Source organism: Mustela putorius, unplaced genomic scaffold (genome assembly GCF_011764305.1).
Source record: "Mustela putorius furo isolate JIRA1106 unplaced genomic scaffold, ASM1176430v1.1 tig00000460_pilon_pilon_pilon, whole genome shotgun sequence".
NCBI classification, from domain to species: Eukaryota; Metazoa; Chordata; class Mammalia; order Carnivora; family Mustelidae; genus Mustela; species Mustela putorius.
Genome location: NW_025421389.1, coordinates 20951411 through 20977168, shown reverse-complemented (window position 1 = coordinate 20977168; position 25758 = coordinate 20951411).

Below are 25758 nucleotides of genomic sequence, written 5' to 3'. Positions count from 1 at the left end.
TGAATGTTACCTGTTTCAGTGTTCGGTGAGACAGGTAATTAAGCGTGCAGTTACAATGTGAAAAGTGCTATAAAGAGGGAAGTGAAAGGCATGCTTGAAAGAGTCTGACCCAGACTTGTGAAGAGGGTTCAAAGAAGGCTGTCCGAGGAACCAATATCAAAAGTGAATCAGAACAGTAAGAGCCAAGAATGGAACCTGGTACACTGGGCAGGTAGAACAGCCTGTGTAAAGGCTATTAAGACAGTGGTGCCTCATTTCCTCGGCCGTTACCCCTTGCCTTTCAGCTCAGGTCATGATCCCAGGGTCCTGCGATTGAGCCCTGCATGGGACTCCCTGCTCAGTGGGGAACCTGCTTCTCTCTCTGCCTCTAAGGCTCCCCCTGCTTGTGCACTTTTGCTCTCTATCGAATAAAATCTTTAAAAAAAAAAAAAAAAAAGCTGTCAAGTCAGAAGAAATTGGACACATTGGAGGTTGTGAAAGAACATACATCTGGCTGAATCTCCAGGTAGAAGTGGTGATGTAAGGTCGGAGAATGGGGACCAGATCATGAAGTGCCTTTTATGCCATACCAGGGTTTGGGCTATCTTAAGGCCAGTGCATGGAAAACCATAGAAAGAGTTTGACAAGGCACAATTTCTGCCCTCCGTTTGTCTGGTCTAACAGCAGCAGGCAATTTCAATTCCAGGTAACAGAAGCCAGGACAGAAACCTGCACAGGGTGCATCCGAGAACACAGGTGCCCCCCCCCCCACCTTTGCTCACTATGTAGAAGCCCAGACATTGTTAGCACAAGGTGACAACAAAGAGGGGAGAGGACAGCTGCTCAAGTTCAAGCCTATTACTCATGTATGTCAGCAACTATGGTCTAAAGGTAGGATTTCTGAGGAAACAACTATGTAAAAAAGTTTCTCCACATGAATGTCAATAAATACCAGAGCATTCAGGTCATGATCCCAGAGTTCTGGGATTGAGCCTGTCACAGGGCTCCCTGCTCAGTGGGGAACCTCCTTCTCCCTCTCCCTCTGCCCATCCCCCTGCTTGAGCTTGCTTTCTCTCTCAAATAAAATCTTCTAAAAATAAATATTAGACCCTTTTTTATGAGGGATCATATTGAATGTGAAACTGTCCACACTGCACACTTAATTCTTTGTTCTATGCACCTCACGCTTTCCCTGGATAACAGTTTCTCCTTTCTTTTCCACTCCTTTCTTACATTCCTAAGTTTCTTCTGCTCTAATTTCTAAGGACAGTTCAATGCAATTTACTTTCATCATGTTTGTACAGCATTTCACATCTTCAAACCATGTGCACTGACTTATTTCATCCTTGACTTTCCCCTGAGTAATGTGGCATCAATGACATACCCATTTGACAGGAAATTCAACAGAAACATTAAATGACTTGGCTAGGACCCCATGAGTAGTAAGTGGCACCCCAAACTGGGCCCAGGTAATGACCCCATGTTGTCATCTATGCCCTGACCACCTTGGAAACCTCCCTGTGTGGCATTTCCACAGTTCCATTCTGTATTACTGTTCTGTCTGTTCTCAGGCTTATCTGCCCTACTACCAAGCTACTTAAGCTTTATTGACCCATCAGATGTCATCCCACCTAATCTGGTCCAATTGTGATCACTCAAGGTAACTATAGCAGCATTTCTACCAGAGTCCCTTAGCAGGAACTCACCGACCTGTGAACCTACCACAGCAAAACATTGCCATGAAGCCTGTAGCTTTGTTTTTGTGGGTTTTTTTTTTAAGATTTTGTTTATTTATTTGAGAAAGAGACAATGAGAGAGATCATGAGCGAGGAGAAGGTCAGAGGGAGAAACAGATTCCCCGAGGAGCTGGGAGCCAGATGCAGGACTCGATCTGCAAACTCCAGGATCATGACCTGATTCGAAGGCAGTCGTCCAACCAGCTGAGCCAGCCGAGTGTCCCTGTAGCTTTGTTTTAATCTCATGCTGCTACCAGCTTCTGCTTCAGCCCCCCAATTTCCAGCCAGTCCCCATAAAAGCCAGCTTTTAATCACATGATTGCTCGACTATCCCTAACGGATGCAGCTCATCAGCCACCAAATCATTGTTTCATTTTTTTTCTTTTTTTCTTTTTTTTTTTTAAAGATTTTATTTATTTATTTAACAGACAGAGATCACAGGTAGGCAGAGAGAGAGACAGGAGGAAGCAGGCTCCCCGAGGAGCAGAGAGCCCGATGCGGGGCTCAATCCCAGGACTCCGGGACCATGACCCGAGCCGAAGGCAGAGGCTTTAACCCACTGAGCCACCCAGGCTCCCCCATTATTTCTTTTTTTTTAAGGTTTGTTTTTTTTTTTTGAATCTTATTTATTTGGGAGAGAGCACGCACATTAGCTGGGGGTGGGGTCCGGCAGAGGGAGAAAATCTTCAAGCAGACTCCCTACTTGAAAGCAGGGTCCCACTCCCTGTCAGGGCTCTATCTCACGACCCCCCCAACCATGACCTGAGACAAAACCAAGAGTTGGACGCTTTTACCAACTGAGCCACCCAGGCACCCCAACCATTCTTTCTTTAAGATTTTATTCATTGGTTTGGTAGAGCACGCACACAAGCAGGGGGAGCAGGAGGCAGAGGCAGAGGGAGAAGCAGGCTCCCCATTGAGCAGGGAACCTGATGTGGGACTTGATCCCAAGACTCTGGGATCATGACCTGAGCTGAAGGCGGACACTGAACTGACTGAGCCACCCAGGCACCCCATTCTTTATTTCTTGACAGTTTTTTTTCTCCCTGCTCGCTGTCATTCTACAGAACTACTTACATCTTAATAATTGGCAGTTTCAACATACACGTCGATCACTAGCTTTCAAAGTGTGGTCCCTGGACCATAGCAGCAGCAACATCACTAGGAAAGTTAGAAATGAAAATTCTCAGGCTCAGGGGCACCTGGGTGGCTCAGTCGTTAAGCATCTGCCTTCGGCTCAGGTCATGATCCCAAGGTCCTGGGATCGAGCCCCACTTTGGGCTCCACGCTCGATGGGAAGCCTGCTTTCCCTCTTCCACTCCCCCTGCTTGTGTTCCTGCTCTCGCTCGCTCTGTCTCTGTCAAATAAATAAATAAAATCTTAAAAAAAAAAAAAATTTCTCAGACTCAGACCTAGAAACTCTGGGGGTAGGATATCTGTGTTTTTATTGGTTCTTTGTGTAATTCTGACACAGGCTAAAGTTTGAAAACCACTGACACAAATGATCCAACAAACTAGCCTCTTGATTTCCTGTTAAAGTCCATTGATTAGATCTTTCCCCTTCCTTGGGCACTCATTCCCAAGTCATTACCAGTCTTTTCAACCACTCCATAGTTTGAATTTCATGCATCCCTCTCTCTGCCTATGTCTTGCCAGCCCATTTCCCCTCATACATTAATTTGGAATCACTGTGACCACTGATAAATGGGTGCTACCATCTCCCTCACCATCCTGATGTCCTTCTTTCCTTCCTCACCTACCTTACATATATTCCATGGTCAGTCACGATCATGCCCATGAATATACCCCCAACATCCTTGCCTCTCACTCCCTTTGTTGTGCTCATTTGCCAAACCACATCCTCCGCTAAGTCTACGTGCTCTGCCCTTGCACTGGTGTAGCTGGAGAGAACAACGAAGTTTGGCTAGTCTCACTGCAAGAATTGAAATTCCTTTACAGAACCTTAAGAAAGCATTTAATACTATCTGACAAGCATACTTTATTTCTTCAACTCATGATTATTGCTGTCCACAGATGACCTTTCCTCCTATTTTACTAAGAAAATTGAAGAAATTGGAGAACTTCCATTGACTTCATCTACTCGCTACTGTCGGCACTCATGTGTATGCTCCCTCTTGCCTATACTGGGTTGCTCATGCTCCTTTTTATTTTAAGATTTTATTTTCAAAGAATCTGTGTACCTCATGTGGGGCTAAAACTCACAACTCCAAGATCACAACTCACATGCTCCATGGACTGAGCCAACCAGTCACCCCCTCTTTCTCTTTTTTAAAGCCCATTCCCTCCACTTTGTGTCTTTGTGATTTCTCCCTTTTCCTACATAATTAATTTTCTTCCGTACTCTGTTGTTCCTATGAGTGTGTACACATGCTATTACCTAGCCCATCTTTCACTAAACCAGCTCCCTTTTGCAGTAAAACACCTCAAAAGTTACCAATACTCGGGGCACCAGAGTGGTGGTCAGTTAAGCATCCAACTCTTGGTTTTGGCTCAGGTTGCGATCTCAGGGTTGTGAGACCAAGCCCCAAGTCGGACCCCACGTCAGACTCAATGGCAGAATCTGCCTGGGATTCTTTCCCTCCCCCCTCTGGCCCTCTCCTCTCTTCTCTCTCAAATAAGTAAATAAAATCTTAAAAAAAAATAATAATAATAGGGGCACCTGGGTGGCTCAGTGGGTTGGGCCTCTGCCTTCAGCTCAGGTCATGATCTGGGGTCCTGGGATCGAGCCCCACATAGGGCTTTCTGCTCGACGGGGAGCCTGCTTCCCCCTCTCTCTCTCTGCCTACTCGTGATCTCTGTCAAATAAATAAATAAATAAATTTTTTAAAATAGAAATAAGATAAAATTTTTTTAAAAGTTACCAATATGAGCCTGGGGGGAGCTCAGTCATTAAGCATCTGCCTTCGGCTTAGGTTGTGATCTGGGGATCCTAGGATGGAGCCCCGCCTCAGGCTCCCTGCTCAGCAGGAAGCCTTCTTCACCCTCTTCTCCCTCTCCCTCCCCCACTCCTCCTGCTTGTATTCCTTCTCTCCCTGTCTCTGTCTCTGTCAAATAAATAAAATCCTTTAAAAAAAAAGATTAAAAGTTACAAATATTCACTTACTGTCCCCAACTCCTGTTCTCTCTTGAACAAACTCCAGTCAGGTGCTCATTCCTACCACTTTACTGGAACCACTCTCCTTACACAAGAAATGCAAGAGTCCATTCTCAATCCTCATTTTACAGGAACTTTTCCGCAGTGTTTGACGCCCCTGAACATCTCTTCCCGTTTGCTGCGCCTTACGACACACTTGACTTCCCCAGCTTTCCTGCGGCCTTCCTTCTGCCTTCCTTTTCTTCACTTCTCAGATTCCTCTTCCAGTTCCTCCTTCCTCCAGCTTCAGTATCTTTGGAATATCAGAGATAAGGCTCAGTCCTTCTCTCTCTGTACTCATTCCATGGATGATCTCATTCCGTGTGGTTTTAAATAACATCTACGCACTGATGACTCTCAAATTTATCTCTAGGTCCCACCTCTCCCTGGAACTCTAAACGTAGATGCAACTGCCCCTTTGGTATCTCCACAACCTTCACTTCTTTTTTTTTTTTCTTTAATATTTAATTTATTTAGTTGAGAGAGAGAGTTAGAGATCATGAGGGTGGGGGAGAGGGGAGAGGGAGAAGCAGACTCCCTGGTGAGCAGGGAAGCTGGATGAGGGTTTCCAACCTGAGCGGAAGGCAGAGGCTTCATAGACTGAACCACCCAGGTACGCCTCTGCACTCCCTTAATTGACATCTCAGATTTAACATGTCCAAAATCCAACTCTTGACTTTCTTCCCCACCAGAAACCCATTCCACAGTTTTCTCCCTCTCCGCTGTTGGCAACTCGATCCTTCCAGTTGCTCAAGCTAAAAACCTTTGGAGTCATCCTCGACTACTAGTCTCATATCTAAATCAATCCATCAAGAAATCCTGTGGGTTCCACCTTCAAAATGTATCCGGAATCGGAACCTTTTTTTTTTTTTAACCAACTCCCTTGCTAACACCAAGGCACTGCCATCTCTCACCGGGATTGCTGGAATGATCTCTTGACTGGCCTCCTGCTTCCAAGCTTGCATGTCTACAGGTCTATAGTCTATTCTTCAGGCTGTTCAGAGCGATCCCATCAAAATGTAAGTCAGACCATGTCAGTCCTCTGCTCAGAACCCTTCAGTGGTTCTCACCTCACTCAAATTCCAAAGCTAGAATCTTTACAGTAGACTAGGCCCAACAAGATCTGGCTTTCTATTTTGTATCTGACCTCCTCACCTTCCCACACTCTTGCCCTCCCTTTCTTCTCCTGGGTTTCCTTCCTCTTCTTCAACCGTGCCACCCACCTCAGCCCTGGCTGGCCCCTAGGATTGAACTGCTCCTCCTGGACTCATGCCCAGGCCAGTCCCTCCCTTCATTCAGGGTTTTCACTTGGGCTTCCCCAACCACCCTAATTATCATTCCAAGAAACCTCTCTCCAAATACTTATTTTTTCACACACACACACACACACACACACACACACACCGCCCCACCCCCCGCCCATCCCAATTTCCCAAAATCAACTTCTAACATTTTGTGTGATTTACTGATTTATGATTTTTTTGTTTAATTGTTTTACCTTACTTAAATAAATGCAAGGCCCCCAAAGGCAGAAATTTTTTAAAACTGTTTTTTGGGATGACTGGGTGGCTCAGTCAGTTAAACATCTGCCTGGGGTCATGATCCCAGGGTCCTTGGATCGAGCCCTGCGAGATCCAGCCCTGCCTAGGTCTCCTTTCTCAGCAGGAAGCCTGCTTCTCCCTCTGCCTGCCGCTCCTGCTCTGGCTCCCCTGGCGTGGGCATGGGCATGTGCTCTCGCTCTCTCTCTTGCTCTCTCTCTCTCTCTGACAAATAAATGAATAAAATAAAATGAAAAAATATATAGATGTTTTGTTCACTGATACATTCCAAGCTCCAAGCACATAGAAGCCACTCAGTACAGATGTGATGAATAAACCGCCCGTTAGTGATTCCATGCCTTTCCAAACTACTCTTCCCTCTGCTTTACCCTGGCTCTGTGGACCCAGCACATCCCTGTTCCACCTGGAGAAGTCTCCGGATTTTCCCAGGCTGCTTCCTTTGGCCCTCCTGTTGGGCCTCTTCTAACACCTGTCATTGTACTCTAATGATACATTTACATTTGTTTCTTTCCCTTACTAAACTGTAAGCTTTTTAAGGAAGGTACAAGATCTACCTCACCTTGGTAACCCTAGCCTATCACATCATCTCTCTGGCTTGTATAGAGTAGGTTTTCAAACAATGAAACAGCAAACTGTCCTTACCGTGTTTGGTACGGTGTTGACACGCAGCAGAGTTTGGTGGCAGTTTGCCACAAAGGGAGATGCAGGCCTGGGGGACTTGTTTCCTGGAGGCCTGCAGGCTGGGCTGCTGGAGCGGGAGAGCTGATGCCCGCTGAGTCACTCCTGCAGCTCAGCCTCTCACTCTGAAGCAGAGATGGGGATCCCTGATTAACAGCCCTTTCCTGTACAAGGTGAGAGTGCAGAGCTGCCTTCGCATAAGGCCTGGGTGAGAAGAATGAGCCCATGGGCAGCAGGTCTTTTATAGAAGACCTCTCTTATAATCTGAAAATCCCAGAAATTCCTAAGGAACTGACCATCTTAACTCCTGTCTTTGCCAAGCCTGCATTTCAGGATTTATATCCTTAGCAGAACTGAAAGAAGCACAGCATATGCAGCTTATAACCCCACATTGTTACTCCGTGGATTTACACATGCAAACTATGGATGGGTTTTTATAAGAATTACATGTTGGATCCTTACGCAAAGTAGGAAAGGTGATCTTTAGAAGCTCTGAGTTTTAATGCATTCCAGTATTGTCAGATCCAGAAGCAATTAAAACACTGTTGTGCGGTTTTGAATTATAGCCTGCTTGTTAAAATACCTATTGTTTTCCCTAAGGACAGCCTGCATTTTTACCTTGATGCCACCACACTCCGGGTCTCAGGGGGGTAGGGAACTTAATAGAACAAGTGAATAAATATAGTTCTGAGATAACAGTGAGTTCTAAGGTGATGATAGGAAATCAGTTCCCAATTTTAGTGACCTTCAGGTGGAGGAAAGGAATGAAAGCCATGTAAGCTCAGGATTGGTTAAACAAACAAACGATATCAGCCAAATACTTGTTAAGTCAGAAGTGGTGTTTCGATCATCCCTGCTTGAACTTGGACCCTATGAGGGTTTTGTCTGCCTTGACTATGCTAGTAGAAAGACTTTATTACGTGATGCCCGTGTTACTACGACATGGAGGAAACTATTACCCACTTCACCCAAGGCTCCAGATCTCACCCCCATGGCACTGGGGCTATATACCACAGCCGAATGGCCCTTGATCTGCTTTGTTTGCTCTACCATCTCCATCTGACTCTCCATCCCAGAAGAAATCCGCTGATGGAGACTCAATAAAACCTCGCACACTTATCAGTGCAAGAAACACAAATGGGAGACAAAACCCATCTCTCATCTCTCTTAAGACAGTACCTGTCACTACACGTTTTCCTTATTTGTCCCTCTCTGTGACAGCCAAGACCTCTTGCAGGTTAACAGAAGTCACCCGGTCTAGAAGATTTGAAATGAAATGTTATTCTCCTCACTTTCCCCCTGCAAGAATGAGATGAAGTAGAAGCCTTTGCCAGAGGTGAGTGAGTCAGGGGCAGAAGTTTGGAATGTAGGACTTGATTCCTGGTTTCCTAACCCTAACCACATCCTCCCTAAGCTGGGGTTGCTTTTTGCGCTGTGAGGGGCAGGGGTGGGCAAGGTGATGATTTGATTTGATGCTTTTATTTAGAAAATTACTGAAATCTGACCTCTAACCCATGTGTAAAACACGCCAGTTAAACCCTAGCAGGAATCTATGATGATTCCCAACGTATAATATGCACCGGAGCCTCGGACATGATTTTCCTGGGTCTTAAGCAATAGGATTGGCTAGGTGTGAATAAGGCTCAAAATAGAGAAGAGTGGGGCGCCTGAGTGGCTCAGTCATTAAGCTTCTGTCTTCAGCTCACATCCTGATTCCAGAGTCCTGGGATCAAGCCCCGAGCCCTGCATCGGGCTCCCTGCTCAGCAAGAATCCTGCTTCTCCCTCCCTTACTCCCCCTGCTTTTGTTTTCTCTCTCTCTCTCTCTCTCTGTCAAATAAATAAAATATTGGGGCGCCTGGGTGGCTCAGTGGGTTGGGGCCTCTGCCTTTCACTCAGGTTATGATCTCAGGGTCCTGGGATGGAGCCCCACATCTGCTCGGCGGGGAGCCTGCTTCCTCCTCTCTCTCTCTCTCTCTCTCTCTCTCTCTGCCTGCCTCTCTGCCTACTTGTAGTCTCTGTCTGTCAAATAAACAAATAAAATCTTAAAAAAATAAATAAAATAAAATCTTTAAAAAAAATAGAGATGAGGGACGCCTGGGTGGCTCAGTTGGTTAAGCAGCTGCCTTCGGCTCAGGTCATGATCCCAGCGTCCTGGGATCGAGTCCCACATCGGGCTCCTTGCTCCACAGGGAGCCTGCTTCTCCCTCTGACTCTTCCTTCCATTCTGTCTACCTGTGCTCGCTCTCACTCACTCTCTCTCTGACAAATAAATAAATAAAATCTTTTAAAAAAAAAATAGAGATGAGGATAAGGTGAAAGAGGAGAGGCTAAAACCTAATCCTAAACATCTTAAAAGTTAAATGAACCAGTGATCATAATTAATCACCCATTCTCTACCCATAATGTTTCAAAGTACGTTCTCAGTTTTTGAACTTGATATCAGCTCAGATGAGTTCACATGTGAGAGACATTAATAAATGTAGTTTTTAGGGGCACCTGGATGGCTCAGTCGGTTGAACATCTGAACCTTGATTTCGGCTCGGGTGATGGGATCGAGCAGGTAGGGCCCCACACTCAGAGAATAGCCAGTTTAAGATTCCCTCTCTCTCTCTCTGCCCCTCCCCTTGCTCATGGTGTGCAAACAAGGTGCAGTGTGTGTGTGTGTCTCTCTCTCTCTCTCTCAAGATTTTATTTATTTGAGAGAAAGCAAGTGAGAGAGAGAGAGTACAAACCAGGGGAAGTGGGGCAGAGGGAGAGGGAGAAGCAGACTTGCCAGGGAGCAGGGAACCCAACACAGGGCTGGATCCCAGGACCCTGATATCATGACCCCAGCAGAAGGCAGAGACAACCAGGTACCCCATAAATAAAATCTTTAAGAAAAATAATGTAGCTTTTAATTCAGGCTTGCATTTTGCTTCAGAGATCAGAAGATCTTTGCCTGGTACAATGATGGTCATATCCTCCTGGATTTGGGGGGTTTTGTTTTTTTACTTTAGTCATCTACCAAAAGTGTCTAGGAATAAACAAATGAACACAATGCATGCACTGTAATATAGATTCAAGAATATGTCAAAGCAAACTTACCCAACTGGCCCTGAGAAAGATAACCTTTGGGAAATCTTCCAGGCCAGTCATGATTGCTGAAGAGAAGATAACCAAATGTTCATTACTCAAAGGGCTTCTTCAACTGACAAGAAGTTCTAGTCTTTCAGTACTAACACCTTCACTTGTGGAAATTCATCTTAGAATGAGGAGCTATAGCATCTAGTTCCTCTGAGAATATTCTTCAATCAACAAGTTGTCCACCTAGCTAAGGGACAGCTTCCTGGAATTAGGACTGCAGAACCTAGGTTATAATTAACTCAGACTTCCTCCCTCTTTTGTACCTTGGCCATGACCTTAATCCTCACCTAGATTTTCCATCCCGACTATGGATAAAATTTTGTTCTAATTTATATCAACTGAACTCTGGTCCTGTTAGCCTAAGTTGGCATTGATCCCTGAAAGGAATCCTAAACCAATTTTAGACCATTTAGTTAGACTTTAAGCATGACTCAAAAAAGCTAGACATCTCAGTTAGAGGATAATATTATCCTTTTTCTCTCTTTTGTAAAAGAAGGAAGGAAGGAAGGAAGGAAGGAAGGAAGGAAGGAAAGGAAGAAAAAGAAATCACTTGGTAATGTTATGTCTAGTGAATTTTTTCAGAGTAATTTGGAGGCAAGTAATGTCTCCAGTTCTAGGAACTGCAGCATTGACAATACATAGAAAGAATGAAAAGGGGCGCCTGGGTGGCTCAGTGGGTTAAGCCGCTGCCTTCGGCTCAGGTCATGATCTCACGGTCCTGGGATCGAGTCCCACATCGGGCTCTCTGCTCAGCAGGGAGCCTGCTTCCTCCTCTCTCTCTCTCTCTCTGCCTGCCTCTCTGCCTACTTGTGATCTCTCTGTCAAATAAATAAATAAAATCTTTAAAAAAAAAAAAAAAAAAAAAAAAAAAAAAAAAAAAGAAAGAATGAAAAGGGCTGATCAAATGGGAGAGGCTTTGGAATTGAGCAGGTTTCATCTGCATGGATTTAAAGTCATACTTAAGTAATGATCATCACTAGGTCCATTGCTACATATCTAAAGAGCTCAAAACCCAAAGAGCTCTTTGCAAGAGATGAGGTTTATGGAACAGAATCAAGTGTTTTGCAGGTGTGAAAGGTGAGATTCAAAGAAGCAGTTACAAAACTTCACACACATGCAAGTCTTCCAGAAAAGAGCTATACCTTTCCTACTGCGTTAAGGAGAAATTAGAAACTGTCCAAGATGGACTCCTTCGATCTCTTACCTTCACCTCAAACTGATCTGCTTCTAACTATCCCTTTCCTTCTTTTCTCTTGACCTAGAAAGAGACATTTAGGACTTTCTTTCCAAAACTATCCTTCTATATTTGCTCTTGATTCTCTTCCTTTCTACTCTTCAGCCATCTCTTCCTATCCATTCTCCATTTTTTATGTATTCATTTACTGGCTCAATGAACATTTCTTATACTCTTGTTATAGGACATACTAAGTTTTTGGGACACTGAAGTGAAAGACAACTTTCCTACCTTCACAGGACTCATGGTCTAGTGGAAGAGGTAGCAGAATACATTATCACAAACCACACAATGACCATACAGTATGTTAATACCCACGACAGATGTCTGCATATTATGCTACAGCGGTATACACAGGAGAGGTCGAAGAAGGTTGGGGTGGACGGTGTAATACATGAAGTGGGTCAGGAGTTAGCCAACAGGACAAGTGGGAAGGAAGGACATTTTAAATAGAGGGAATGACATGCACTAAAGCACAACCATACAAGAAAATTCAAGTTCAGTGAGGCAAGGACATAAGGAATCAGAGGTGTGTTTGGAGGTAAGAGGTGAGGGAAGAGTGAGACCAGATAATAAAGGATCTTAAGATGATAAGGAACTTTTAGGGGTACCTGGGTGGCTCAGTAATTAAGCGCCTACCTTCAGCTCAGGTCATGATCCCAGAGTCCTGGGATCAGCCTTGCATCCGGCTCCCTGCTTGGCAGAAAGCCTGCTTCTCCCTCTCCCATTCCCCTTGCTTGTGTTCCCTCTCTTGCTGTGTCTCTCTCTGTCAAATAAATAAAATCTTAAAAAAAAAAAGATGATAAGGAATTTTAAAAGTATTTTAAGTATTTATTAAAGTATGGTCTAATTTGCATTTTCGGAAGGTCAGTCTTTGTAGCAGAGGATGATTAGCCTGGGAACCATTGCAGGAATCCTGAAGAAAAGTGAGCAACTACAGGAGCATGGTGGTGCCATTAGGAGAAGTGATACAGAGAGAAGCAAACTTCACTGTAAAGAGGAATTCAGTTTAAGGACATACAAGTGCGGGTCACCTAGGTGGCTCAGTCAGTTGAATATTTGCCATAGGCTTGGGTTATGATGGCGGCGTCCTGGGATCGAGCCCCACGTTGGGCTCTCCACTCAGCGGGGAGTCTGCTTCTCCCTCTGCCTGCTGCTCCCCCTGTTTGTGCTCTCTCTCTGTGTCAAATAAATAAATAAAATCTTTAAAATAAATAAATGAATGAAATATTAAAAAGAAAAGAGGGCTAAGAACATAACTCTAAGAAACACCAATGTTGAGGGATGGCTATGTGACAAGAAGCCAGTGCAGGGGTTTGAGATAGAAAGTTGAGAGAGATAAAAGGAAAAGCAGGAAGGAAAGTGTGGGGTCATAGACACCAAGGCAGGAGAACTTCCAGAAGTTCGACAATGCTACCAAAATACCAGGAACAACAGAATGAAAAAGTCACCATTAGTTTTAGCAACTTGGAAATCACTGGGGTTTTTGCTGTCACCAGTATCAATGGGAGTGGGAGGCAGATGACTCTGGTTTGAAGTATGCAGGGAAGATGGTAAGGAACTGGGGTGGGGGGGCTGTGAATGTAAATATTCTTCTCAGAATCTTGGCTGCATCGTCATTAGGTAATATTTCCCCTTTATTTTCTGACCTAGGCAGCCCTTGGAAGCCATCACTCTATAATGGATATATGTGTACATCCTATTCACTTACTCATTTACTTATCCATTCATTCTCACCTCTCCTTCTCTCAAGCCCTACACTTAATATATCAGCACATTTTCACTCAATCTTCATAATATAACCTGAATCTATTTCTCATCACCTCCACACTACCAACCAAGGCCAAGGCCCCAACATCTTGTCACATGGACCAGTGCAATAACCTTCCAACAGATTTCCCTGCTTTTACCCTTTGCCTCCTTCTTGTCTATTCTTTTCTTTTTTTTTTTTTTTAAGATTTTATTTTTGGGGGCTGGCTCAGTGGGTTGAGTGGGTGGCTCAGTGGGTTGAGCCACTGCCTTCGGATCAGGTCGTGATCTCGGGGTCCTGGGATCGAGCCCGCATCGGACTCTCTGCTCGGCAGGGAGCCTGCTTCCTCCTCTCTCTCTGCCTGCCTCTCTGCCTACTTGTGATCTCTCTCTGTCAAATAAATAAATAAAATCTTTAAAAAAAATTTAAAAAGATTTTATTTTATTCAAACCCCAACATGGGGTTTGAACTAAAAAACCCAACAAGAGTTGCATGCCCAACTGACTGAGCCAGCCAGGCGCCCTTCCCTCTTGTCTATTCTTATACCAGCAGCCAGAGGCACCCTTCCAAATACTAAGTCATATTTTGTCAGTCTTCTATTTAGAAGCCTCCAGTGATTTGTCATCTCGTTTCAAGGCCCTGTATGATCAGAGACACCCTTGCCCCAATTCTTTACCCACCTATTTTCCAACCACTATTCCCCTCAGCTTCCTTTTCACCAGCCACACGGGCCCCCTTGTGCCCTGAACACACTCTGCCACAGGCCTTCTGCGTTTGTCAGCTTGTACTCAAAACACTCTTCCCTCAGGTATCATCAGTCCTTCAGCACTCTCTTCAAACATCCAAAGGTCTTCCCTGGCCGTCCTTTATAGACCATCATACCTTAGCCTCTCCCAGCTCTCTCTTCTCTCTGTCGTGCTCAACAGCACTTGTCACCATCTGACCTATTACAGTCATATATGTATTGTCTGCTTCCCTTCACTAGACTGTAAACACCTGTAAAGTACGCCTTCCAAGAGCACCTCCTCTGGAGAAGTGGAGATAAAGATAACCAAGAAAGCCATCCCTGCCCTTGAGGAACCCACACTTCAGTGAGTCATCCAACCTAACAAGTAATTAGAATGGAAATGCTCAGAGTTGGATGCGAGAGTCTGAGGCCCTGGGGAACAGTGCGGTTTGGAGCACTCTTCAGGCTGGGTAGTAGTTAAAACCATGAGCTCACCCGAAGAGAATGTAAGAAATGAAAAGCACTCAGGAGACACTGGTATTTAAGGGGTGAAGTTCAGAGGAAGGAGGCCAAGAAGGCATAATAATAATCAAAGACATGAAGAAGAGCTGGAAGAATGAGCCACTGACGTCAGCGTTACTAGAGCCTTTACAGAATACTGCTAATGATCAAGCCAGGATCATTCCTCACCGTTCACAACACGTCAGCTACTGCTCTAAGTATGTTTCATATGTTCACACATAAACCCCAAGGAGTGAGGTGCTGGTATGACCCTATCTTACAGAGAAAAAGTTCACCACCCGAGTGCACCCACCTACGAAGAAATAAAGATCAGAATCCAAGCAGTCTTCAACCCTATGTTATTATCCACTGTACTATATGAGGCTGGCTCTCTCTATTTTTCCCCTATTTTATCAAGTACCTACTAAGGATCCGATACTCTAGGTTCCGGATGTAGAGCTGTAAGGCAGTCCCTCTCTTCATGGAGCTCACATTCTTGTGGGGGGGGGGGGTCAGCCACTGAATAAGTCAGCTGATGCAAGACAGACAGGGCAGACAGTAAGTGCTTGGGGGTCTGGCTAGCTCCGTCGGTGGAACACAGGACTCTTGATCTCAGGGTCATGAGTTCAAGCCCCACATTGGGTCACATTGGCAGGTACTTTAAAAAAATAAAATAACAGATAATAAGTGGCTCAAAGACAAATGAAGTAGGGTAAAGTTTTATGAATGATAGGTGGTTGCCTCTGGGAGGAGGGGGCATTGAAGTAGAGATCTGAAGGAAGTGAGAGAGGGAGCCAAGAGGATATCTGGGGGAAGAACATTCCAGGCAGAGGGCACGGCAAGTGCAGAAGGCTTAAGGTGTGAGTGTGCCCGGTGTGTTCCAGGAACTGCAAGGAGGTCAGTGCAGGGGGAACACTGTGAACGAGAGAGAGAGAGAGGCAGGTGACAGGTCAGAAAGATATAGGAAGGCTTCCAGAACATAGAAGTGAAATATTTCACATAAATGAAATAAGTAAAGGGATCAGACATATTAGCTAACACACTGAAAAAAGGAATGTGTGTATCCATTTGTATTTAGATATATTAGATATATACATTATATACATATATGCTTGTGGATATTCTGAAATACTGGACAACAAACTCAACAGTGATTACTTTTTGAGGGAGGGAAGAGACATGCAGACTTTTAACTTTATATTGTTTCATACTACTTGAAAAATTTCACCTTGCATACATGACTTTTATAATAATCAAAAATTAGCTTAAAAAACAACCACAAGTGGCCTCCACTCGCGTCTCCTTGTCCTTTCCATTTCCTTCTCAACCAAATACAGTCTGACCTCGGACTTCACCTTTGTTCTCCTACTGCTTGCACAGACATCGCCTGTGACTTCCCCAGGACTCTCAGGGACCGCCCACAGTCCTTTTGCTTCTCCATCCATCTCTCAGCTACGTTTGACATTGCTTACAGCTCTTCTCTTTGAAATGCTTTCCCTTTTGGCTCCCCACTTGTCCACTTTGACCTCATGGAACCTTCTTCCTCTGATCGCTTTCACTGGCTACTTATCATCAGCCCACCCAACAGACTTGGGTTTCTTCTAGTTCTATCCTTGACCCATTTGCCTCTGTGCACTACGTACACTTTTTCTGTTGGGCTCATCTGGGCTTGCACTTTCAGAAACCTTCTCTATGCTGCCAAGTTCGCGATCTAGATTTCCAACCTGTTCTTGAGCTCCAGTCCATATACCCAGCTGCCTATTAAACAGCTCCACCTGCAGATCTCTCGGACATCTCAGAGCTGCTCTGAAACCAGACTCATCATCGCCAAATAATATCCTCCTCCTGCTCTTGTTGTTCTTATCGTGCTGGTGGTATCAGCATCTGCTTGGTTGACCCTAGCTACAACCTGAGGAAAACACTTCTTGCTCACCCTCCACATCTAAATGGACCTCTAAAAGTCATTCTATCTGCTAAATATCTTTGGAATCTGTCCTTGTTCCCACATCTCCACTGTCATGGCACTCACAATCCGGACTATTACATGTGGATATGGGCATCTAAGTCCCGGGAAGAGCTCAGAGATACTCTAACTGCATTTTCTGCCTCGAGTCTTGCTGTCAGCCTGCTTTCTTACACTCATTTGTCACAGTGACATGGCACAAACTCCCATTACGTCAGTCCCTCCTTGAAATCTTTCCATTTTTTCTAAACCTTTCTTGAGTGAAATCCAAAATCCTTGCTTGATCTGCCTAGTCCTTTTTTGACACTTCCCCAATGTACCTTCTGTTCAAGCAATACTGAGGTACTCTTTGGTTTTCAAAGGCCTCTTTCCTTTGCATGTTTCTGTGAAAGTTCTGTCACATGGCATCACTGTATTTCCAGGTCTAAACCAATACCTGGTACAAAGCAGAAGTTCAATAAAGACTCCTTCAGTAAGTAAAAGGACAGAAAGTTGAGGGTTTAGGACACCAATCAGAAGACTAGAAGAAGAGGGGCGTTTGGGTGGCTCAGTTGTTAAGCGTCTGCCTTCCGCTCATGTCATGATCCCAGGGTTCTGGGATCGAGCCTTGTGTCAGGCTCCCTGCTCCACAGGAAAACTGCTTCTCCCTCTCCCATCCCCCTGCCTGTGTTCCCTCTCTCACTGTCTCTCTGTGTCAAATAAATAAAATCTTAAAATAATAATAATAAGACGATGACGACTATTATAAGAGTACACCTTAGGGGCACATGGCTGGCTCAGTCAGTTAAGTGGTAGACTTAATTTTGGCTCAGGTCCTAATCTCAGGGTCGTTGGATCCCACCCCAAGTTGGGCCCACTGCTGGGTTCTACAATCAGCTCGGAGTCTGCTTAGGATTCTCTCTCTCTTTCTCTCCCTCTGCTCCTTCCCCCATTTGTGCTTTCTCTTTCCCTCTCTCTAATAAAGAAATAAAATCTTTTTTTTTTTTTTTTTAAAGATGACATATAGGGCAATTGAGTGGCTTAGTTCGTTAAGCGTCTGGCTTCGGCTCAGGTCATGATCCTGGAGTCCCAGAATGGAGTCCTGCATTGGGCTCCCTGCTCAGCAGGGAGTCTGCTTCTCCTTCTGACCCTCCGCCCTCTCATGCTCTTTCTCTCATTCTCTCTCTCAAGTAAATAAATAAAATCTTTAAAAAAATAAAAAGTGACATATAAGTAGAAATGATTTTATTTATTTATTTAACAGACAGAGATCACAAGTAGGCAGAGAGGCAGGCAGAGAGAGAGACAGGAGGAAGCAGGCTCCCCGAGGAGCAGAGAGCTGGATGCGGAGCTCGATCTCAGGGTCCTGGGATCATGACCTGAGCCAAAGCAGAAGCTTTAACCCACTGAGCCACCCAGGTGCCCCTTTAAATCCTTGTTTTAAAAGATTTTATTTATTTGAGAGAGAGAGAGGTTGAAAGAACAAGTGGGAGGAAGAGCAGAGGAAGAAGCAAACTCCAGTGGAGCAGGGAGCCTGACATCAGACTCACTCTCAGCACCCTCGGATCATGACTTGAGCACCAAAGGCAGATGCTTAACCCACTGAGCTACCCAGGTGCCCCAGATAAATAAAATCTTAAAAAAAAAAAAATAAAGTGTACTTTTTTTTTTCTGCTGAAACCTGGGAACAAAAGAGGAAGGCAACACAAGGGGGTAAAGTGTACAAGGAGTACACTTTAGAGGTAATTAGGAAGAGAAGGAAAGGAAATGCTTTGGTGCCACACTTGCTTCAAGAGTCTACAAGTAAGATCGTAATAATCAAATAATAGTTCTTCCTATCATTTTTTTCTCTTTGAGAGATATGAACTTTAGTCAACGGTTCCTTTTTTTGTTGGTTTTTTTTTGTTTTTGTTTTTGTTTTTTTTTTTTTTGAGAGAAAGAGAGAGAGCATATGCTCAGTGGGTGGGAAGGGGCAGAGGGAGAAGGAGAGAGAGAGAGACTTAAGCAGGCTCCAAGCCCAGCATAGAGCTTGGTCAGGGGCTGGATGTCATGACCCTGAGATCATGACCTGAATTGAAATCAAGAGTCAGAGGCTTAACTGACTGAGTCCCCCAGGCACCCCATCATTGATACAATTTCTAAAGGACACAATTAAACTGACTTTACATAAAATTGTTTTTAAGATTTTATTTATTTATTTGACAGAAGGAGATCACAAGTAGGCAGAGAGGCAGGCAGAGAGAGAAAGGAAGGGAAACAGGCTTCCTGCTGAGCAGAGAGCCCGACACGGGGCTTGATCCCAGGACCCTGAGATCATGACCTGAGCCGAAGGCAGAGGCTTAACCCACTGAGCCACCCAGGCGCCCCACATAAAATGTTTTTTTAATCAAACCCATAGCCCAGTACATGCTGCTGCCAAAATCTTCTGATAAAACAAGACCCTTTGATTATGAATCTCAAGGTCTGAGAGTTTAGCTGGGAAGGGTCCTTTATTCTGCAAACATTAATTGGGCTGGTACAGATACTGCTTAGCACAGGGGATACGAAGATACATGACTCCTGTTCTCAAAGAGCTCATGGCCCCCAAATCAGCTAGCCCTTGCCTTTGGCCAGGACTATGTACTTAATCCTTAACAGAAAGTCAGCTGTCCATGCTGGAGTCTGTATTTGTTTATTTTATTTTAAAAGATTTTATTTATTTATTTGAAAGAGAGAGAGAGAACACAAGGGGGGAGGAGAGGCAGAGGAAGAGGGAGAAGCTCAACAGGGAGCCCAATGGGGGGCTCCATCCCAGGACCCTGGGATCATGAACTGAGCCAAAGTCTGTCGCTTAACCAACTGAGTCACCCAGGTGACCCCGAGGTCAGTATTTAAAGACCTTTTGGCCATAGGTGTTGTTATACCTAATTTTTTGGAGCTCAGAAATGGAAACTCATGGATTCAGGGCAGTAGCAAAATGTAACCATCGCTTCATTTATAATAAAATGGTGCCTGGGGGCACCTGGGTGGCTCAGTGGGTTAAGCCACTGCCTTCGGCTCAGGTCATGATCGCAGGGTCCTGGGATCGAGCCCCGCATTGGGCTCTCTGCTCAGTCGGGAGCCTGCTTCCTTCTCTCTCTCTCTGCCTGCTTCTGATCTCTCTCTGTCAAATAAATAAATAAAATCTTAAAAAAAAAAAAAAAACGGTGCCTGTGTAGAAGGGTAATAAGGATTGGCCCTTCCTTCTCCAGAAGACAGTAGCATCTAAAAATTCTGAACTGTCTGGGCATCTGGATGGCTCAGTTGGATGAGCGCCTGGCTGTTGATTTCAGCCCAGGTCCTGATCTCAGGGTTGTGGGATTGAGCACCCCCTCCCCACCATTCCTCTGTGCTCAGTGGGGAGTCTGCTTCTCTCCCTCTGCTTCTTACCTCCCCATCCTCTGTTTTGTCTCTCTCAAAATAGATAAATAAAATCTTTTAAAAAATTATTAAGATTCTGAACTGTCTTCTGCTCAATGATGATCAAGGCATCCAATGGGCAAGCCTAAATGACTCAGGCACTATTCTTTTTTAGTTCGATGACTTTAAGGACTTTAAGGACTACTAATACAATGTTTTCCATTGGCAGCCTGTTTGGAGAAAGGACATGGCTGGTCTGAGAGAGGGCATCTTCATCAATGCCTAAGAAAATCCCTGAGGGTAAAATGTGTCTACCTGAATGAGAGAGAAGACACTTTACTTAGATTATGTCATTCAGTCTTCATAATACTCTCTGATGTTGCTATTAGTATCTTTATTTTTGCAAATTAGGAAACAGGTGTAATAAGCCTATGCACCTGGTTCAAGATCACATAGCTACAATTACAGAACTTGCAATTCAAGCCCAGATTTGTGACTGAGCCCACATTAGTTCCACCACCATACTGGCTTCCCATGAAGAGTCTTTCTGGAGAGGGGAAAAGGGAGTGAACAACTAGAGGTCCATTCAAACCAGAAGTAATTCATAAGCTTGCAAAAAGGGGCACAATTTGGGGTCCCTATCTTTTTTTTTTTTAAAGATTTTATTTATTTATTTGACAGAGAGAGATCACAAGTAGGCAGAGAGGCAGGCAGAGAGAAGAAGGGAAGCAGGCTCCCCGCTGAGCAGAGAGCCCGATGTGGAACTCGATCCCATGACCCGGAGATCATAACCTGAGCTGAAGGCAGCGGCCTAGCCCACTGAGCCACCCAGGCGCCCCTGGGGTCCCATCTTAAATTTTCCCTTTTGTCACTTGGAAAAAATGTCAAATATCTCCATTTCCATTAGGTTAGTGAAGATCAAGAAGTTAAAAATCCTTTCTGGAAGAGTGGAGGGAAAGAGGCACTCAAACATTACTGGTGGGAGTTATGAATTAGTGTAATCTTTATGGGGGATAACTTGGCAACATCTATTAAATTACAAACATATGGTACCTTTAAAAAAATTATTTATTTAATTTTGGAAAGAGAGGGAGAGAAAGAGCCATGAGCGGAAGGGAGGAACAGAAGGAGTGGGAGAGAGAAAATTTCAAGCAGACGCTGCACTGAGTGCAGAGCCTAATGTCAGGCTCAATCTCACGACATTGAGATCATGATTTGAGCGAAAGTCAAGTGTCAGATGCTTCACCGACTTTGTCACACAGGCGCTCTGAAGTGTACATATCTTTTGACTCAGTGATTCCACTTCTAGAAATTTATACTACAGAGATATTTACACATTAGCAAAATGGTCAAAGTAATGCACTGCAAAATTGTTTGAAATCTCAGAAGTTTGGAAACAACTTAAGTGACCACCTCCGGAGAACAAGTTAAATAAACTATGCGAATAAACATCTACTACATGCGGTCCTAAGAATGAGGACATGCCATCCAGTAATAGGAATTATTTCCAAGATACAGATTTCCAAGCAAGATCTAGGAAGCGTGGTCACTACTCTCTCATTGATGAGACAACTTCTATACGGACTCGCTTTTCTAGGCACAAACTATCCCTGGAAGACTATTTGAGACACTGCTAACATTAGTTGTCCCTAAGAAAAGGTGTGATATGGGGCGCCTGGGTGGGCTCAGTGGGTTAAGCCTCTGCCTTCAGCTCAAGTCATGATCCCAGGATCCTGGGATTGAGCCCCACATCGAGCCCCACATCGAGCCCCGCATCGAGCCCCTCATCGGGCTCTCTGCTCAGCCGGGAGCCTGCTTCCTCCTCTCTCTCTGCCTGCCTCTCTGCCTACTTGTGATCTCTGTCAAATAAATAAATAAAATCTTAAAAAAAAAAAGGAAAAAGTGTGATATGACTAGAGAAGGGGAGTTCAGAACAAGAGCGAACAAATCTTTAAAATCTTTAAAAACAGTTAAAAAATAAACTTTTAACCATACAGATATATTAGGTATTCAAGATAAAGAAACTGAATTGAAATTTAAAAATAAACCATGTGCATTTTTAAAAAGATTTTATTTATTTATTTGACAGACAGAGATCACAAGTAGACAGAGAGGCAGGCAGAGAGAGGGAGGAAGCAGGCTCCCCACTGAGCAGACAGCCCAATGTAGGGCTCAATCTCAGTACCCTGCGACCATGACCTGAGCTTAAGGCAGAGGCTTTAACCCACTGAGCCACCCAGGGGCCCCAACCACATGCATTTTTAAGACATTTACATTGTCCCAACCACATGCATTTTTAAGACATTTACATTGTATGGTCATCACCACCAACCATCTCTATAACTCTTTTCTTTTTTTTTTCCCTCAAAAGATTTTATTTATTTATTTGACACAGAAAGAGAGATCACAAGTAGGCAGAGAGGCAGGCAGAGAGGAGGAAGCAGGCTCCCTGCTGAGCAGAGAGGCTGATGTGAGGCTTGATCCCAGGACCCCGAGATTATGACCTGAGCTGAAGGCAGAGGTTTAACCCACTGAGCCACCCAGCTGCCCTCCATAACTCTTTTCATCTTGTAAATCTGAAACTTTATACCCACTAAACAATAACTCCCCCTTCCCCAAACTCTAGCCCCTGGCAACCACATATTTTCTGTCTCTATGATTTTGATTACTCTAAGTAACTCACACAAGCAGAATCATACAGTGTTTGTCGTTTTGTGACTGGCTGATTTTACTCACTATGCCGTGCCTACGATTCATCTGTATTGTAGCGTAGTGCAGAATTTCCTTCCTATTTAGGCTGACTAATATTCCAGTAAATGAATATACCACATTCTGGTAACGTAGTCATCTGTTGATGGACACATGAGTTGTTTCTGTGTTTTAGCTATTGTGAAGAATGCTGCAAAGAACAAGGGTCTATAAATCATTGAGATGCTGCTTTGAGTCCTTCTGGGTATATATCCAGAAATGGAATTGCTGGATCACATGGTAATTCTATTTTTAATTTTTTGAGGAACCATCATAATGTTTTGTTACTATTTTCCACAGCAGCGGTACCATTTTACATTGCCACCAACAAGGGATCCAATTTCTTTATATCCTCACCAGCACTTGTTTTCTCATTTTTTTTTGTTTGTTTGTTTTATAGTAACCATCCTAATGGGTGTAAGGTTGCATAGTATGTCTTTGGGGATCAGCAGTATGGCTACTGGATATCCGTGTCAGGTCCCCATGAATTTGAGTGGTGCTACTTACTAGCTGTGTGACCTTGGACATTATCCCAGGCCTCAGTTTCCCCATTTTTAAAAAAGATTTTATTTATTTATTTGACAGAGAGAAATCACAAGTAGATGGAGAGGCAGGCAGAGAGAGAGGGAAGCAGGTTTCCTGCTGAGCAGAGAGCCCAATGTGGGGTTCAATCCCAGCACCCTGGGATCATGACCTGAGCCGAAGGCAGCGGCTTAACCCACTGAGCCACCCAGGCGCCCCATCTCAGTTTCCCCATTTGTAAAATCAGACTTCTCTCAGAGGGCTGGCGAGAATTGAATGCATATAAAAACACTGAGGTGACAGAAAGCACCCAACAAATATAAGTTATTATCATTTCTGCTTTAAAAGCTCCGACAATAAACCAAATTCTGATTTGCTCTGGCTCCTTCTGGACTAGTCTGGAGGCAAAGAGACAAACTAGATTTTTCAGGGAGTTTTCCTACCTAGGGGCTTGAGTCTGGGGGACTTCATACATTGTTCACTGACATTCTTCCTTCCTGCGCACCCCCCCCCCGCACCCCCTGCGCCAGCCTCCCCGACCTGAAGACCTCCCACCTGTGCCAAATGAAGTGAGCTTGAAGTAAGGGTACTCAGAACCTAGCCAGTTTATGTTTTCTCAGGGAGGGAGGACTGAGAGAAATCCGATTGACACAGTTATGTAAAGCCTGTCACTCAGTCCCGTGCCTATTACCTCTGCAGACCGTTATGCATATTAAAGAAGGGGGGGGGCGGCAAATACAAAAGAAAAATAAGCGAGAAAGAGTGAGAGAGTGAACAAATCAGGATGCATGAGGGAATCCACGTGGTCCCCAATCTGTAACTGATCAGAGCAGCTACACTGAAGCAAAACCCCCAGCGCCTACCGCCAAATATATTGCAATGGAGAAACCGTCCACAATGGGGTGTCTATATCCTCAGCAGAGTCTTGGGGCTGCCGCTCAAGAGACTCTCCCGCTACTCCCACCCCTTTTGCACCCAGTAAACCACGCGATGTAACAACGGAATCTAGTTCTGTGTGTGTGCTGTGAGTGTGCGCTTTGCAAACCATCTGGGCTCCATCCTGCGTGGTTGGAACGACGATCGATCCCTGACGAGTTGGGGGAGTTGGAGCTTGCCTGCGTCTCCTCCCTTTCTCTGCTCCCCTCTAGCCCCCACCCCACCTTTCGCTGTGCACTAACGTTTCGCCCGCGGAAGGACGTAGGTTTTCAGCACCAGGAGGCCGTGGACCTTCTCTGGAGGCGTGCAGTGCACCCTCCAGAGGGCCGGAGCAACCTGCTCACCACGACCCTCCCCCTCCTTCCCAAATTCGCCGCCCCAGGCTGTAATATTACAAGCAGTGTGCTCTGTACCCATGCGGGAGTCCAGGAAGGCTGCGTGACCTTCCAGCGAACTCCACCTCGGCTGGGGGGATGGAGGCTGCCCCGGGGCCTGCAGGCTGCGTATCGATCCCCCAGCCACAGCCAACACAAGTTCTCCCGGTACAAACCCCTCCCTCCCCTCGCTGCTTTCCCAGCCTCGTAGGCTTCTAACGCCTAGCTCTAGGCGCCCTCCCCTCTTTCCCGCAATAAAGTAAACCGGGTGGATATTCATCCCCCGCCCTCACCCCCCTCCTTCCTTCCCCCTTCCCCCTTCCCCCTCAGCCTACTAACCCCGCGCTAGAGCTCGCCGCCGGCGGGCCCCTTCCACCCCGTGTATCATAACGCCCAACGCTCTTCTCCTCCCCCTCTCTTAATCAGAAACGTGCTCGCTAGCCCCCCTCCCTCTGCATGCATACATTAGGGTCTGCTTTGCATGCAGCGGCAGGCAGAGAACTGAGGAAGAAGGGGCGGGGGCGCTTTTGCCCGCCTCTTCCCTCCAGGCCCCGTTAGCCATCCAGCTTCAGCTTCGTTGTAACACCGCCTCGTTAGCGGAGCACGCCGTGGCCCCAATGCCCGGGCTGGAGAAACAGGACCCAACTCTCTGCAGAAGGGCACGAGAGCCAGAGGTTCCTCGGGGCTGCAGCCCCGAGTGCATAGTGGGGCGAGGAGGTGGCGGGAGACTTGCCACTTGGTGTGTGTATTTTGGAGAGAGCTCCAGCATAAAAATGGGAGGGGCTCTCTCTTTTTTTTTAATTTTGAAAGCGCGTTCATTGAGGGCCTTTCTATTTTGCATATAGTAAACTGGGCAACGCTTCCGTTTTGCATATGGCACAATAAGGGCCCTTTTATTCCAGAAGCGTTAAATGAGGGCTAACCCATCTTGTATCCGTGCCTCGCGGCAGAGAAGGCTCACTCGTCCCCGACCCGGCAGCCGCGCTATACTGGAAGCGGCTCTCCCGGGCGGTTCGATTCCCAGCGCATCCCGGGAACGTGTGTAATCTGCCTCTCGGCTCTCGAGGCTGCAGGCGGCCGGGCTCCCTCCGCCTCCATCCTCCCCGTAGTCCTCGCCCCCTCCCCCTTTCCCCGGAACCCGCGCTCCGCGTCGGGCTCCTGGGCTTCCTTCCCCCCTCCTTTTCCCCAGCAATGCCGCTCCCGGAGGGCGGGGCATGCACTTATCCAGGTTGCGGGGCGGGCGGGCGGGCGGGCGGCGGCGGCCCGGGCCTCGGCCTGGCGGAGCTGCGGCCCGGCGTCGCGAGCGTAGGCCCGGGCCCGCTATACAGATTGCGGGGCGGGCGGCCGCGGCCCGGCGCTCTGCATAGCTGCCGGCCGGGCGCAGGCCGCCGGGCGGCGCCTTCTTCTCAGGCAGGT